Raw genomic sequence first — 15545 nt, 5'->3', positions numbered from 1 at the left:
AGGACTCTTTGTTACTAAAATAGTTGTGTGTCTAGGCAATAACTTAAGGGCTTCTCAGCAGACTGACAAAAGCCCTGGGGATGGCAGCAGCTCAAACCCAGCCTTCCAAGTCAGGGAGAATCATCTCAAGATCTATTTAGTTAATCGTTAGCGGTCCTCACAGATGGGTAAACTGAGGCACAGTGAGGTCAAGGGCCCATCCACACTATACTTAACAGGTGGGTGAATGCTGCCCCCGGTATTTGCAAATATGCTTTTGAATCAACACCCCCCCCCCCCCCCCCGCATTCTCTTGGAGATGTTCTTCACAATCCCTTCCGCTCTGCTCCTGCTTTCTGAACAGCCAGCTGAGCAGAGCATGGAGCCCAGGCTGGTCTGTACTGAGTGAAAGCAAACAGTGATGCAACTCTGGGCAATTCACGGCCCCCCTGCCAGCGGAGCTGATGTAACAGAAAAGGGAGAGAAGTGAATTCAAACTATGCACACGGCAGATAAGGGCGATTGCTGTGCATGGGATAGGCCGCTTCACACCCAGCCGTTTCCCTGCTCTCCCTGGCCAAAAGCATAGAGCCAAAGAGATGTGACCACCCCCTTTGCAACAGGGGACAGTGCCCCTGTGTGCTAATTATTATCATGCCTACGCTCTAGTCCCTTTGGAAGGCACTCGGATTCCCCACTGATGGGTGTAATATAAATTCCTAGGCGAACAGACTACTGAAGTATCTGCAATAATGATGGTAGGTGACTGATAGAGACCAGCAATTCAAGCAATCCCTTAGCAAATAGGATGGGATCCTGAACACAGCAGTTCTTCAACCCCCCACCCCCGACCAGACCGCCAGCACCCAGATAATTATTCAAAGAAGAGATACAGCTGTGAGACCACGGAGTATCCTTCATGCATAGGGCTGACACATGCAGTTATTTTGTGTGAAAGCAACAAGGGAGGGGGGGGGGGAGTGTGAAGTCTAACAAATAAACCTTTCAGTGGTGTGGTGTGGTGTGGTGTGTGTGTGTGTGTGTGTGTCTGTCTGTCTGTCTCTGGGAAGATCAAGGGGTTTTAAATCCACAAAGACAAATTATTTCTTGAGAAAAGAAAATCTCCTGTGCATGGTTAATTACCGGATATCTAGCTACTTATCCTGCCCACATCACCGGAGTCTCATATCACCTCCCTCCATTACTCCTCTACCCTCTCCCTGAGAGAATAAAATCAGGTTTTCCTCAGCAGTTCTTCCTTCTGTTTCAAAAGGTTACATCATCCAATTGAGAGGACAGAGACACAGGCAAACCACACACAATGGTGAGGATCGACTCCTCCAAGGAACAGACACCCCCACACCCACCAGCCCGCACGGTGCTCCACCAGAGCCAACAAGCAAGTTGATGAGAATCACAGTCCTAGCATGGACAGGACAATCTGGGAGCAGACTGAAGGTTTAAACTTCATGAAGAAGCTGGTGGTTGTGAATCAGTCGCCCCACTCTTTGCAACAGTCCACACCAGCTACAGCACACACCTTAACCATGCTCCCTGAACTGTGCTGAGAGCGAGACCTGGCTACAACTAGGGCTTTGGCCCCACTGAAAACACCTTTCAGTGTGGGTAGGTCCCGTCTGTGCTCCAAAATGGAAGCAGGCTGTAGCCACGCCCACCGTCAATGTGGTGTGCAGGAACCATTCAGCGGCAGAGCCATGGAGTTCCAGCTCCCTGGGCAAGCTGAGCTGCCCATAATCAAGCCCCAATGCATTGCAGACTGTGCACTCCCAGGATGCAGTGTGGTTCCTCCTGGAAGCTCTGAGAACACAGGGTTCAAGGGGTAGCCCACGCAGGGACGGCCCTAATCCTCTTGGTTTTTAGTGGTATCCGGGAACAGCAGCTGAAGGGCTCAAAAAGAAATCGAGGGCTGACAAGGTTAAGATTGTCTCTCAACCAAATGGGAAGAACAAAGATATGAGCCTTTCAGCCCCCCCCCCCAATATAAACATACACTCCAAGCTACACATGCGCACATACACACATGAAATATACAAACATCTTAATATTAAAGGTGGGCCAAACCAACTCATCCCTCCGAGCCAATCCCCTTCCCCTCCAAACGTTGGGGGAACGCCTGGCTCCTGTCCCAAAGTTTGTAGCTTGTCGCTCTGTGTGTGTGTGTGTGTGTATATAATGTGCTGAACTTTTGGGTCTCCCCCTCTCACACACACACACTTCTATTGTGCCTCTCAACCCAAAAGATCCCAAAGCACTTTGCAACCTATGGACAGTACCACTGAAATGCAGCCACCTCTGAGCCCCTGCTTCCCTCCCGCCCCCCAAAGTCAACAGGCGCACAGCATCTTGTACAACGTTAGGCAGAGGGAAAATATTGACCAAGGCCCCCTGAATATTCCTCCCCTTATCCCCGTCCCTGTGCACACAGGCAGAACTAACAGCTCAGCATCCGAAGAAGTGAGCTGTAGTCCACGAAAGCTTATGCTCTAATAAATTTGTTAGTCTCTAAGGTGCCACAAGTACTCCTGTTCTTTTTGCGGATACAGACTAACACGGCCGCTACTCTGAAACCTGACTCTCAGCTGTTTCAAAGCAGATGAACTTCAATTCAAGTTCTTCCGCCGAACAGAAACCCGGCTCACAAGACTCCCCTGCACTGATCCCCTAGGATCTGGGGTGTTCACAGCTGGCAAAGTCCCTGCTGATGACCCAGCCCAGCCACACCCTCCTGGGCACAGAGGGTTGAGGCCTGGGCTTGGCCCATGCCACTGGAACAGGATCCTCCTGCTGGGGTTCCCCTGGGCTGCAGGCCCATCTTGGGGTTTTGCGTTTCAGGATCTGCGGTGGGAGGGTGGGGAAGGAGGCCGCATTGAGATGCAAACGGTAAATCTTTATGGCCAAATGCCTTCCCCAGGGCACAATAGGGGGAGTGAAGGGCCCTGGAGCTACAGTCTTTGTCTGTTGGCATGCAGGGAGCAGATTGCTGGCGGGAGAAAAGGGAACCAACAATGGCACATGAAGGAAGAGAGGCTGTTCCCCCGCCCCTCCCCCTGCCTGTCCCATCCATCAGGGAGGAAGGGCAGGAGACCAGAGGAATGTGGGGCTCGGGCCCTGCTGGAGAGTCCCAGAGAGACGGGTGCAGGCCAGGGCCCCAGGGAGAGGACAGGGGCTCGGTCATTGCTGTAGCTTGAGCTGGGTCGGGCCAGGTCGGAGCCAGGCTAGAGCCAGGTCGGAGCCAGGCTAGACAGCCCCTGGGTCCACCAATCCAGCAGCCCTGGTTTCCCTTCCCTTTGCTGCCACAACTCCTGGGGTGGGGAGGCATCCAGGAGCTGTTTGGCTTTCCTGCGGGGAAGCGCTGGGCTCCATGCTGGGAAGGTGGCCATAAGAGGGCTGGGTGCTGCTGCCCAAGCAGAATCCCTGCATTACAAACTGGGGGGGGGGTTGGCAGTGCCAACGGCTGGGGGGCGGGGGGGACCCAGTAAACTCAGAGGCCAGCAGACCAAGTCCATGAAGTTTCTGGATGGCCTGATCCACAATGGAAACCAGCCCTCCGGTGCTACGGCCAGGCATCACGTCCTGCTCAGGCAGGGTGTGCTGCATATTAAAGCGAAGATTATGTTGCCTCAGGACCCAAGAGGGACGACTGGCCCCCTTCCACTTGGGCAGACACTTCCGGCTCAGCATCACTCCCCGATCGCTCTCCCACCACCCCCAACCTCCTCAGGGCACATCTCTCTGCCAAGGGAGGCAGCCCAGCCAGCAGCACCCACATGCGTGCCACTCAGCCTGCCTGGGACCCAGCCTGAACCCCAGGCATGGTTCCATTTACTGGCTATGGGGGCTCCAAAAAAAGAACAGTTTGTGGGTGCAGAGAGACCCCCTCCAGCACAGGCAGGGGGACAGCAAAGCCCCCCCTTTGCTCTCGGAAGCACAGAGCCCCACCTAGAGCAAAGGGGTGGGGGGCATGAAAACAGAAAGGAGCTGTACATACAGCCAGTGGCCCCAGCATGGGGCACTGGCTCTGCAGGGTTATCTACCTACTCAGCAGGATGAAGGGCGGAGATTTGCCCGTGCAGCTCCAATGACTCCTCCAGCTTCTCCCCCGCAGCATCCCATCCCTCAGAGGGGCCTCGGAGAGCCTCACTCTCCCCCGTTGCTCCTGCCCAGTTGAGATCTAGCGTCACCAATTCGCCAACCCCTTTGCTGTTGCTTCTGCAGCGGTTTCATCCGGCGGCTCGGGGCTGGATTCCAGCCTTCCTGCCGGCAGCTGTGCACACAGCTGTGCAGGGGTGAGCAGCAAGTCAAACGGCTTCTTTATCCGGGAGAGTGGGGGGGGGGAGGGGAGAAAAGAAAATCAATAGTAACCTAGAGGCATCTCAAGCGGTGGGAGGCAGATGGGGCTGGGCTCTGGGGCTGGGCAGAGCGTGTAGAACAGAGCTGAGAGGTGCTTGTTAGGAGGTATCGGGCTGTTCCCTGCCATACTGGAGCAGAATAGGTTGAGGGTCAGTGAGGCCTTCCAGCCCAGCCTGGGGATGTAGCCTGGTAATGGACAGGGCACCACACTGGGAATCAGGAGACCTGGATTCAGTTCTCAGCTCTGCTACTGCTTTGCTGGGTGACCTCAGTCAAGTCACACCACCCTTGCCCATGCCTCCGTTTCTCCCTTCTGTGGAATGGGGATGATGAGGGGAGGGATAGCTCAGTGGTTTGAGCATTGGCCTCCTAAACCCAGGGTTGTGAGTTCAATCCTTAAGGGGGCCATTTAGGGATCTGGGGCAAAAAATCTGTCTGGGGATTGGTCCTGCTTTGAGCAGGGGGTTGGACTAGATACCTCCTGAGGTCCCTTCCAACCCTGATATTCTATGATACTGACCTCAGTTGTGAAGCATGCTGCCTTGCAGATGAACAGTGTGAGCTAGGAGCTAGAGACACAGGAAGGGTGAGAGCAGAAGGCTTCAGGCTCACACAGGCCCCCAAACAACCCAGGCCCCTGGTGTCAACCCCTGGCTGTTGCTCAAAGCTGGCAGACTTGTGAGGGAGACGCGCCACCTGCTGGTACCCTGTGCAAAGAGCAGACATGACAACAGGAATCGGATAGGTAGCAGCAGCAGCCTAGAATAGCCACCTCAGACACACCTGCAACTAACTCTTCTAGGTGGAGAACGTGAGCAGTGACAGTACAGGCGGAGGTCTGGTAACCTGCCTGCCGGCTAGGCAGTATTATTGTACTATCCCATGCCTCATTGGAGGATCTCAAAGCACTTTGCAATCTCAGCCCTCCCAACATCCCTGCAAGAGCATGAGTATGACCCCCCTTATCGATGGGGAAACTGAGGCACAGAGTTCAGTGACTTGCCCGGATTCACAGAATAAATGACCCCAGGAGCTGGGAATAGAACCCAGGCTCCTCAGCTCTACAGGACACATCTAAAGATACAAACCGTCTTTAAATGCATTTTGCATGGTTGTTGTTTTTTTTTTTTTTTTTTTAATTTCTTTTGTATTGCAATGCGACACAAAGCTTCTGAAGGTCTCACGGCCAGTTTGTACAGACAATCTGGCCTGTGATATTTTGGTTCCCTGGGCTGCAGTCAGAAGGAGGAACTTGCTCTATAAATAGCCAGTGTGGTCTAGCAGTTAGGACAGCAGTCCTAGGAGCAGAGACAAGAGCCACGCCTCTTGGCGGGGGGGTCTGTTCTTGGTATTCTCATCGCTGGCTTGCTCTATGACTCTGACCAAGTCTCTGCTCTGTGCCTTGCTTTACCCAGCTCCATTTTACTTTCCTCAGAAGCAAGGCTGAGGCTGAATTCAGCAGAAGCCGGGTAGCTCAGTAGATAGGGGACTGGGATTCAAGAGATGTGGGCTCTAGTCCTGCCTCTGTCTTTAGCCTGCTCAGTGACCATGGTCAAGTCACTTCACCTCAACTTTCCCAGCTGTAAAATGGGGATAATGCTACTGGCCACTCAGATCTCTGGCTGGAAAGCGTTACATGGGACAGATATTCTGGGTGGTGATTTTGTAGCACTTTTTAGCCAAGGATCTGTGAGGTAAGACCTATTATACCCAGAGAACAGAATTCCTATGAACTCTCTTATTGTTCTGTTACACATCATCATTATTTAAATGATGCAAAGGCTCGGGAACTAGCGGCACGGGGGGGTGCTGCAGCACCCCCAGGTTTTACACGAGGCCCTGGCTGCAAGCCCCGTGTGCCTGGGGCTCTGCTCCTGTGCCCCCGGCCCTGCGGCCCACTCCTGGGGTTCTGCTCCCAGGGCCCTGCGCCCAGCCCCCTGCTCCCAGGGCTCCGCTCCTGGCCCTGCGGCTGGGACTCCACTCCCAGGATCCAAGTCACCAGCTCTGCACCCGGGGGTCCACTCCTGGCCCCGTGCCGGCCCCCAGCCTCAGCCACCTTACCAAGTCCCCCTGGAGACACAACCCTGCTCCCGGCCCCAGCTCTGAGGGATGGAGGGGCTCAGACAGGGGTAAGGGGGGGCATGAGGCAAAAAGTTAAAACTGCTTTCAGCACCCCGACTATTAAAAGTGTCCCAGCGCCACTGAAGCGATGTGAACTCTAATTGTCTCTGTCTCTTCTGTACAGCCAGGCCTCCTCCCTCAGCGCTCGTCCTCTCTTTGGCCTTTTATTCCACGTTCTAAATCAAAATGCAGCTCTGCGCCTCAAAGTGACTCTGCAAAAACACCTCTGGAGTCTCTCAGGGACTCCCAATCACTGCTTGCAAATGACACAATTCCCCCTCCCGCCCAGAGAGTCAAGCTGGATTCTTTCCTCCTTACTCATCAACACCAGTTCTAGAGATTCTGGCTTGTTTACAGCTCTGCGCCCCCTTCACGGACTGCGCAGGTGGAGCGGGTTTGCCCCGTGACCAGAACTTTGTCACCAATTTGCTTGATGATGCACAAAAAGGAACAGGCTCCTCCGAGGCCCGGATACTTCGAACCCAAACTCCCACTGATTTCAATGAGAGTGAGGCACCTAAATACTTTTGAGGAGCTGGGTCCCGTTCACTCTCATCTCCCTTTGTTGGCTCGAAGGAGCAAAGAGCAAGAAACACTCAAAGTCACTGCTAGCAGGAGTTGTGGCTCTGAATCCAGCCAGGTTGCGGGTTTGTTGGGAGGAAGGTACCACATTTGCTTACCACCCCATGTCCAGAGGTGATCACTGATTCTGGGATGCCCCATTTCAGACACAGGGCCAGATTTTCAAAGAAGCTGGGTGTAGTGGAGCTGGTGGGGGATGAACATCAATGACAGGTGAAGGAACTTGACAATCTGGCCCCTTGCACCCGATACCCACCCTGCCTGGCTGTGGACGGGGAGCTGCAGGTCTTGGGCCGTGCCAAATGTCAGGCACTAGGGTCCAGATCCTCCAAGATGGGAATTAGGCACCTAAATATCTTTGAGGATCAGGGCCTAGGTGCCTCAGATTGGATTCCCGAAAGTAGAGGTCCATGCAAGCAGAGAGCGCTCTTGCAAAGTTTAGCCAGGGTGAAGTGGTTGAAGTTAATTCGTGTACTTGGCCACTAGGAGGCGATGCAGGGTAAGAAGCAGCTCACTTCTGGTGCACATTGAGTTCACCAGGAGGTGCTTTGATTTGAATCTTTCCAGGGTTAATGACATGATGAGCCCCTCCCCGCCCCCAACAGCTGCTGAGACGTCCTATCTCCTGCCCCGCATGCTGCTTGTCAAGCGCTTCTGTGCCAGGGCTGAGCCCCGGGGGCACCTCTAGGCTTGGCCGTCCATAGCCCCGGCGCTTGCTGCATCAGTTAGGAGTGTAAACGAATTGCTTGAGCCCCGGTGCCTCTTTCATTACAAATTAAGCACTGGGCACAGTGCTCGTGATGACTATTAATAGGACTCCCCTGCGCAGGCAGGAGGCGGGAGGTCGCTACCCTCCAGCCAGAGACGTGATGATGATTTATGATGTGCCTTATTGTACTGCCCAGGACCCCCGGCCAAGGACCAGGACCTCATGGTGCAAGGGGCTGGACAAACATTGATCCAAAAGATGGTCTCTGCCCCAAAGAGTTTACAGTCAAAGCCCTCCCTGAGTTTCATGCAGGAGGTGTGGGAACTCCCAGGGGGAGCTCTTAACCGCAGCATTAGTGTGAAATGTAAGTTGTGCAGAGGAGAGGTGCCCCTGGGGCAAAGAGGCAGGATTTTGTTTAGAAACAGAGGCAGGGTGATTAAATTAAGGATCTGGAAGTCTAGCCTGTAAAACAGGAATCCCTGAGGGGAGGGGGGTTGTTTTAGAGAGAAGGCAGGGGACTCAGAAAAAAATACAGCCAAACCCTCTGAGCCAAGTTGCATTCAGAAAAGGGGGAGATTTGGGGGCATAGGTGAAAAGAAGGGGCCTGGTATAGAGATGTTCCCACTCTACCTGTGGTACTTATGTGGTCCCATCACCACGTCATATCTGAGCATCTCAACGTCTCACCTATTTCTCCTAGGGTTACCATATTTTGTGCCTCCGAAAGGAGGACACTCCACGGGGCCCCGGCCCCGCCCCCAGCCCCGCCCACGCCCCCACCCCAACTCCGCCTCCTCCCCAAAGTCTCCGCCCCCTCCCCTGCTTCCCGCGAACATTTAATTCGCGGGAAGCCTGAAGCAGGTAAGGGGGGATGTGGGGGAAGGAGGCGCGGCCCAGGCTGGCCCCCCCGGCGGCTCCAGCCTGGGTCGGCTCGGGCCCTGGGGTGCCGGCCCCGGCCCCCGGCCGACCACCCCCGGCCCGCCCAGCACTGCCAGCCCCCGGCGGCCCGGCGCACCCCCCGGCGCACCCCCCGGCGGCCCGGCCCCACGGGCCCGGCCCCCCGGCCCGGCTCCCGGCCCGGCCCCCCGGCTCCCGGCCCCGCGGCTCAGCGCACCCCCCGGTGGCCCGGCCCCGCGGGCCCGGACCGGCTCCCGGCCCCCATCCCGGCACCGCGCCCCCGGCTCCCCGCCCGGCCCCGCGCCCAGCCCTGCTCCCGGTCCGGCACCATGCCCCCGGCCCCGTGACCCCGGCCCGGCCCCGCACCGGCCCCGGCCAAAGAGGCCCCGGCCGAGCCCTCCCCCCTCCCGATTTTCCCGGACATGCCCGGCTTTTGGGGATTTCCCCCCGGACGGGGATTTGAGCCCCCAAAAGCCGGACGTGTCCGGGAAAATCCGGACGTATGGTAACCCTAATTTCTCCCCACAGCCCCTCGATAAGGTAGAGCAGGGCTGTTATCCCCATTGTTCTGGTGGGGCACTGAGGCCTACAGAACCTAAGGGGCCAGATTTTCAGTGGTATTTAGGCACCTCGTGGGATTTTCAAAAGTGCTTAGAAGGTTCAGTGCTTTGTAAATCCCACTAGATGCCCAGCTGCAGCTTTGGGTGCCTACCAGGTTTTGAAACTCCCTCCTTAAGGCTGAGGTCAGACAGAAAGTCCACGGGGGGAGTAGAACCCAAGTCTCTCAGGGCTAGTTATCTGGAGAAAAAAAAAAAAAACACCCTAGAGTTTTCAGGTGCCTAAGCAGCCCCTGGAATCATGGTTAAAGTTGCCCCCCTCCCCCTACCAAAATCTGAAATGACGTCCCTGATTGAGGTGCTCTCTCTCCTGTTACGGTCAGCGCTATATTTCGAATGGCCTGGGTTTGAATACCCCCTTCTTGGTGTTTTCGCCACCTCAGTTTAGCTGTGTACAACGAAATCCCCTGGCTGTGGTTAAGGGTCGCCTAGTGGGCTGACCATAAGCGTGGGAGCCAGGAGATCCTTAATTCTAATCCTGGCTCCAACCCTGTTGCTCCTTCTGGAGCCTCTAACAAGTTATTCGGGCCCAGATTCTCAAAGAGACTTAGGTGCTTAACTCCCTTTGAAATCAATTAGAGTTAGGTGCCAAAACACCTTTGAGGATCTGGGCCGTAGGCTAAAATTATCAAGTTTCTACCACCTTTGGGTGCCTCAGTTCAGGCCTACACATCAAACTTCTGCTGGCACAGCTTTGTCGGTTGGGGTATGAAGAGCTGGGGTCCCTGACTGACACAGCTGGGCCAGAAATCCCTAGTGTAGACACAGTTAGACCGGCAAAAGTGTAGTTTTGCTGGTATATCTTATTCCACTGGAAGGGGCTGGAATATTGGCAAATACTGGCAGAAGCACAGTTTGGCTGGTAGAAACTGCGTCCACACTGGTGTACTTGGCCAGTATAATACACCAGTGTGATTCTGCCAGCAAAGCCTTCCAAGTGTAGAACTGGCCTCAGATTTTGGGGGGCTCAGCTTGTGACACCTTAGGGAGGCCTAATTTGCAGACGTGCTTTGAGCACCCGCAACTCCAGCTGGCGTCGATGGGAATGGTGGGTGCTCCATGCTTCTGAGAACTAGGTCCCTTAAGGGGTCTCATAGATTCTAGGACTGGAAGGGACCTCGAGAGGTCATCGAGTCCAGTCCCCTGCCCGCATGGCAGGACCAAATACTGTCTAGACCATCCCTGATAGACATTTATCTAACCTACTCTTAAATGGAGTAGTCTCAAGATGGGCTTTCAAAAAATGGAGGCACTAATGATCAGTGGCTACTCTTGAAAATCTTGGCCCAAACCTCCTTGCCAGATTCGTGCAGGTAAAAGACTCCATATCACCCCCCCGACACACACTAGTAACGAGCACCAGCTTTTCAACATGCAGAAATGATCGTTTTAAGTGGCAACAACCGCAATACAGAGTTAGTTTTGAGTTGCTCGAGTTTATCATTTCTGTATTTTTAAGAACGGGCGCTGTACTCTTTACCAGATGCAATGGCTTGTGTGTGGTCAGTAAAGAAGCGGGGATGTTTTAATGCTTTGTAACGATCCTGTGTGCACTGGTTGTTCGGTTAATACGGAGAGCCCGATAATGGAGGGCTGGATAAATGGGGTTCTACTGTATTTAACTCAAATGCCTAACAAATACTTGGCAGGGAAGCTCTTTGTTAAAGATTCAAAGTCTTGCCCAGCATTTAAGGCCTGTGAAATCTCACGGTCCGCTTCTCTAGGTCCTCCGAGGAGAACTTCAGCGAAAACCAACAAAATGCATCCCTGCCTCTGAGACAGAGAGAGAAATCTTCAGGCCCTTCTTTATCCACTACAAAGAAGCCTTGAAGAAGAACATAAGCCTTGTCTTCCTTTCCTTCCCAGGTCCCCTTTAAACGAACCTTGTGACCATCGCCAGTAACAGAGAGGCTCTGGCTGAAAGCAAACCCAAGAAGTGGTCATGAAGCTTTCCACAGCCCTGTTTGACCTGCTCAGCCCTGAAAGGACACGACGCTGAGCAGGAGCGGGACGCTGTGTGCGCATTCCCTGGGTCAGGCTCTGTGCTGCATGCTTCCCTTGCTGGGACAGGGGCCCGGGGTAAACAAACTCTCCAGGCTCATCCCAGGAGTCCCGTCCCCAGTCTTTGAAAAAGGAAACAGGTCGATGGGCAGAGAGCAGCATAACCTTTGGAAAGTTGTGTGATGATGTGTCTGGGGAGATAAGGGGCAATGACACAACAACGCACCACGGGGCCACGTGATCAGAGAAACAGAGCGAGCCTGCTTAGGGTACCGCTGACTGAAGGCAATGAGCTGCTAATTGTCAACCAGATGCTATTTTAGGGATCTGTCCAGCAGAATTATCCCAGGCCTAAACTGCACCGGCCACTGGTTATATATAGTCCTGTGATCTGCCTCACCTGGAGCGGATTCTGATGAGGAGCCAGACTAGAGACGGGCTCAAATAACACCAGAAGAAAACCTCACCGCTGAACCTTTCCCTGACACTCCAGCCAAACTCAAGCCCAGGTTTAGCGTCCATCCTGCCCCGGCAATGACGTAACCAGCCCCCGACAGCTAAAAGACTTTGCTTAGGTATTAAACACTGGCTCAGAGGGACTGACCGCCCCACGGAGCCAGAGAATGGGATTGATTTTAGAGTCTTCATTACTTGCATTGCCCTGGACTCAGAGCGTGACCCAACTGTGCTAGGTGCTGCACAGATCCATCAGAAATCATCAGAAGAGACGGGCCCTGCCCTGAAAAGCTGACAGCCCAACTAGCTCGAGAGTGGGAGAAGCGAAGGAACATCCCTATTTGGCCGATGGGGAATAGAAGCCCAGAGAGATTAAGGGATTTGCCCAAGGTCACAGAGTGGCAGAGGCAGGAATTGAATGCAGTTTCCTGATGCCCAGGCCTGGCCTGCACCATACAACCTTCCTCTCTCTCAGCAATGTGCACCCCAGAACCTTCCCCTTGCAGGGGGTTCTAATCCAGCCCAGAGCAGTACTAGCAGTGAATGAAAACTGCTCCCCCGAGCAGCCATGAGAGGGTATCAGCCCAGGTGTGGTGTCAATTGGCAGGTGTGCTCATCTCCCCAGTGCCCCCAGAGCAGGGGGGTCAAGGAGCGAATGGGCGACAGAGACAGAAATATTCCCTCCCCCCCTCCCCAGAGGAGGCTGCTGCCTCTCAGTGCAGAGATTCTGCCAGCATGGCATGCACTGCACCGGGACAGGCGTTTGGAGTACGTGCTATTTGCTTACTCCTGGGTTTGTCTTGTCAATGCCTGTCTAGCACCCCACGGGCTCTGGGCAGAGGCTTTACAAGTGCAATTAATTATTAGCGTTATTGTTGCTATCAGTTCGTCTTCCTTCATCCCCAGCACATCAAACCCCTTGGGGACTGGGTGGAACAGTCCTCTGGGATGCCTTCCTCGGGGTGTGTCCCCCGGCCCAGAGCTGGGCAGGAGGAGCAGGCGGCTCTCCACACACTTGTGCCAGGCAGTGGACTGCTTCGAAGGTGCTGAAGCATCAGCAGCCACTTCAAAGGAACCCGCTTGGAACAGCGCGGCCCCTCCCACCCCAGCCTCTCAGAGCTCTGCCAAACCTCAGCGCAGAGAACCTCCCAGCCAGGGCAGTGAGGACCATTTGCCTGTTTGCAGAGCACTCAGCAGGCTTTGCAAACACTGGCTAATTGATCCTCCAGGTGTGATTTGCCCCAGGTCGCACAGCAAGCCGGGCATGGAACCCAGAAGTCTTCACTCCCAGGAGTGCCAGTCCGGGGCTGGTGGCTGTCCAGCAGGACACCGGCCTAGAGACGATTGGCATGGAGATTCCGAGGGTCCTCGATGCCCGGCTTCCGCCTCTGCTGATTGATCGTCCTGGCAGGATTTGGGAGCAGCTCGATCTGCGCTTCCTCTCAAGCTCGCAGGCCAGGGTAGCTCAGGGCCAGTTCTTGGGACAGGTCTCTCCCCCTTCAATCAGGGCCGGCTCTAGGCACCAGCAAAACAAGCTGGTGCTGGGGCGGCACATTTTTAGGGGCGGCATGGCCGGCGCCAGAATGCCACCCCTAAAAATGTGCCCCGGCCGCCCTAGCTCACCTCCGCTGCTGCTGCCACGGCGCGCGAAACAGCTGATTCGCGCACCGCTACTCGCCCTCCCTCCCAGGCTCTCAAACCTGGGGGGGAGAGGGGGGGAAAGACTCCGAGTGGCCGCGGCACGGGCACCGCTTCTCCCCCTCCCAGGCTTGAGAGCCTGTGGGGAGGAGGCAGGGCTGGGGATTTGGGGAAGGGGCGGAGTTGAGGCGGGGCCGGGGTAATTAAAGAACGGGGGGGGGAGGGGGCAGCCGAAATTGTTTTTGCTTTGGGCGGCAAAAATCCTAGAGCCGGCCCTGCCTTCAATAGCACTAAAGAGCGCAGCTAACACGGGGGGGATGGGGGTCGAGCCATGTGACCCAGGTCAGCCAGGAGAAAGAGCCCCCGGTACGGGCAAGGAAAAGTGCAGGGAGGAGGAAGGAAGGGTTAGTAGCACCGGCCTCCAGGAGGCTCAGCACAAGCTCCCCCAACGCAGCTCAGGCCTAACTTGCCGCGTCCCCTGCTGGGCCCGACTGGGCCTCCCCGTGCCCAGCTCTGCCACTGCCCCGAGCCCTGCCCTGCAACCCTGCTGGCTAGTCCAGTCTGAGCCCCTTACACAGCTCTGCTGTGGCCCCTGGAGCTGCAGCCCCTCCACTCTTCCAGGCCAGGGTGCGCCCAGCCAGCTCTGCTGACACTCCTGTGCTGGGGAAGGGCAGGGACGCTGGACGGCGTTAGCCTTGAGGACGCTAGGATAGGACGAGCCCATTAAATCCATTTCATTTGGGGGTTTTTATGCCAGGGTTTGCACAGGAGGCAAGAGGTGGCTTCGTTAGCCCAGTGCCCAGCCAGGCTCCCCGAGAGCTTGAACTGTTACACCATACGTCTTCCCTGAGCACTGAACGTTTCCCGGTGCCCTTTGGAAGGCGGCTGAGAGCCTGGAGGGACTTTGGAGCCCCTGCTTGGTACTGTACAATTCTCCCACTGCTGCTCCATCCCTTCCCTGACGTGCTGCTTCTCCTTGTGCCCCCTCACTCATCCACTCAGCCAGGCCCCGTTTTCTCCCTTTGTCTCATTCACCTGCCCTGCCTGGCGGAGGGGCTCTCTGGCCACTGTCCCTTTCGGATCCTGTCCCACATCACAGCTGGGATGGGAGTAGGGGCCGCTCCGGGTCCATGCATTGTTCTTCCCACCCTGATCGCAAGACCAGCTCTGGTGTCTCACCACTTTGTTAAGGACGGTGATAGGTGAAGCCAATTTCACAGGCTATGAAACAGTTTCTTTTAGCTCCTGTCTGTCAGATCCACCCCACAGAGCAGCACGAGCTCAGGCCATAAACCGGTTTCACGGCTACCTCACAGACCCCAGCCCTGGTGTGCTTAAAGATAGGCTCAAAGCAGGACTCCAGAGCTGACCTGGGAAGGTTCAGATCCTGATCCAGCTTTATTGGGGGAGGAGGGGATGGCACAACTCCCAGCACCCCCAAATATGGGGAAAGCTGGGATCTGTATTGGAACATGGCAGCTAAGGGCTATTTTTAGGTAGATCGGGTAAAATACATGGAGCTGGAGTTGGGGGCAGCTGCCTCTAGCCCCGGTGCTGATTTAAAGCCAGCCCAGCTCGGTCGTGACTGTGGCAGGTATTTGGGGGACAGTGTGGAATCTATCTACATTGCTCGTAGGGGCCCCCCATTGCCACAGTGCCTGAGTGACTCACAAACTTTGAGAAATCTGTCACATGGCCCCTGGGAGGTGAGGCACTGTCTGGATCCCCATTCTACAGGGAGGAAACCCAGGCCCGGAGAAGTTTAACTGACTTGCCCAAGGTCACACAAGGGAGTCAGTGGCAGAGCCAGGAACTGTGCTCATATCTCCTGATCCCCAGTCTGATGCCTTAACAAGACTAGCCACCCGCCCAGACAGGTGGGCCGTTCCAGTCCTATTGCAGAGAGCGGAAGAGGGTGGCCTGCATTCCTCACATACAGCCTCCTCTGCCAGACACCTTGGCACACAGTTCCCCAGGCACAATGACCCAGGCAGCATGTTCCGGGAAGTCCCCCTGGGACTGCCTGGAAATAGCTGGTCCAACAAGTCAGGAGGAGAGAAACTCTTTCAGTTGCCATTGGGTGTTAGCGGGGAGGGAGAAGGGGTCCATGACCGACATGCCCAGGCCCTGGCTGGCAGAAGATGATGCTTTGCCAGAAAAAATTGCTCCACAGA

General features: G+C 55.4%; 1 protein-coding gene across 2 annotated transcripts in view; it reads right to left on the bottom strand.

Annotated features, from left to right (window-relative positions):
* Nucleotides 1-15545, bottom strand: part of MYCL (MYCL proto-oncogene, bHLH transcription factor) — a 47506-nt gene that overhangs the window by 16548 nt on the left and 15413 nt on the right. Inside the window, exon 1 of one of the 2 annotated variants that reach the window (XM_054011673.1) lies at nucleotides 4039-4090. The exons of the other annotated variant lie outside the window; for it this stretch is intronic. The gene's annotated coding sequence lies outside the window, so the exon portion shown is untranslated. Of the gene's footprint in view, nucleotides 1-4038; nucleotides 4091-15545 lie in introns of those variants that run through there. 2 annotated transcript variants of the gene reach the window in all.

Source organism: Malaclemys terrapin, chromosome 22 (genome assembly GCF_027887155.1).
Source record: "Malaclemys terrapin pileata isolate rMalTer1 chromosome 22, rMalTer1.hap1, whole genome shotgun sequence".
Classification (NCBI taxonomy): domain Eukaryota; kingdom Metazoa; phylum Chordata; order Testudines; family Emydidae; genus Malaclemys; species Malaclemys terrapin.
The sequence above is the reverse complement of the archived record's forward strand: the minus strand, read 5'-3'. Positions and strand labels throughout refer to the sequence as shown.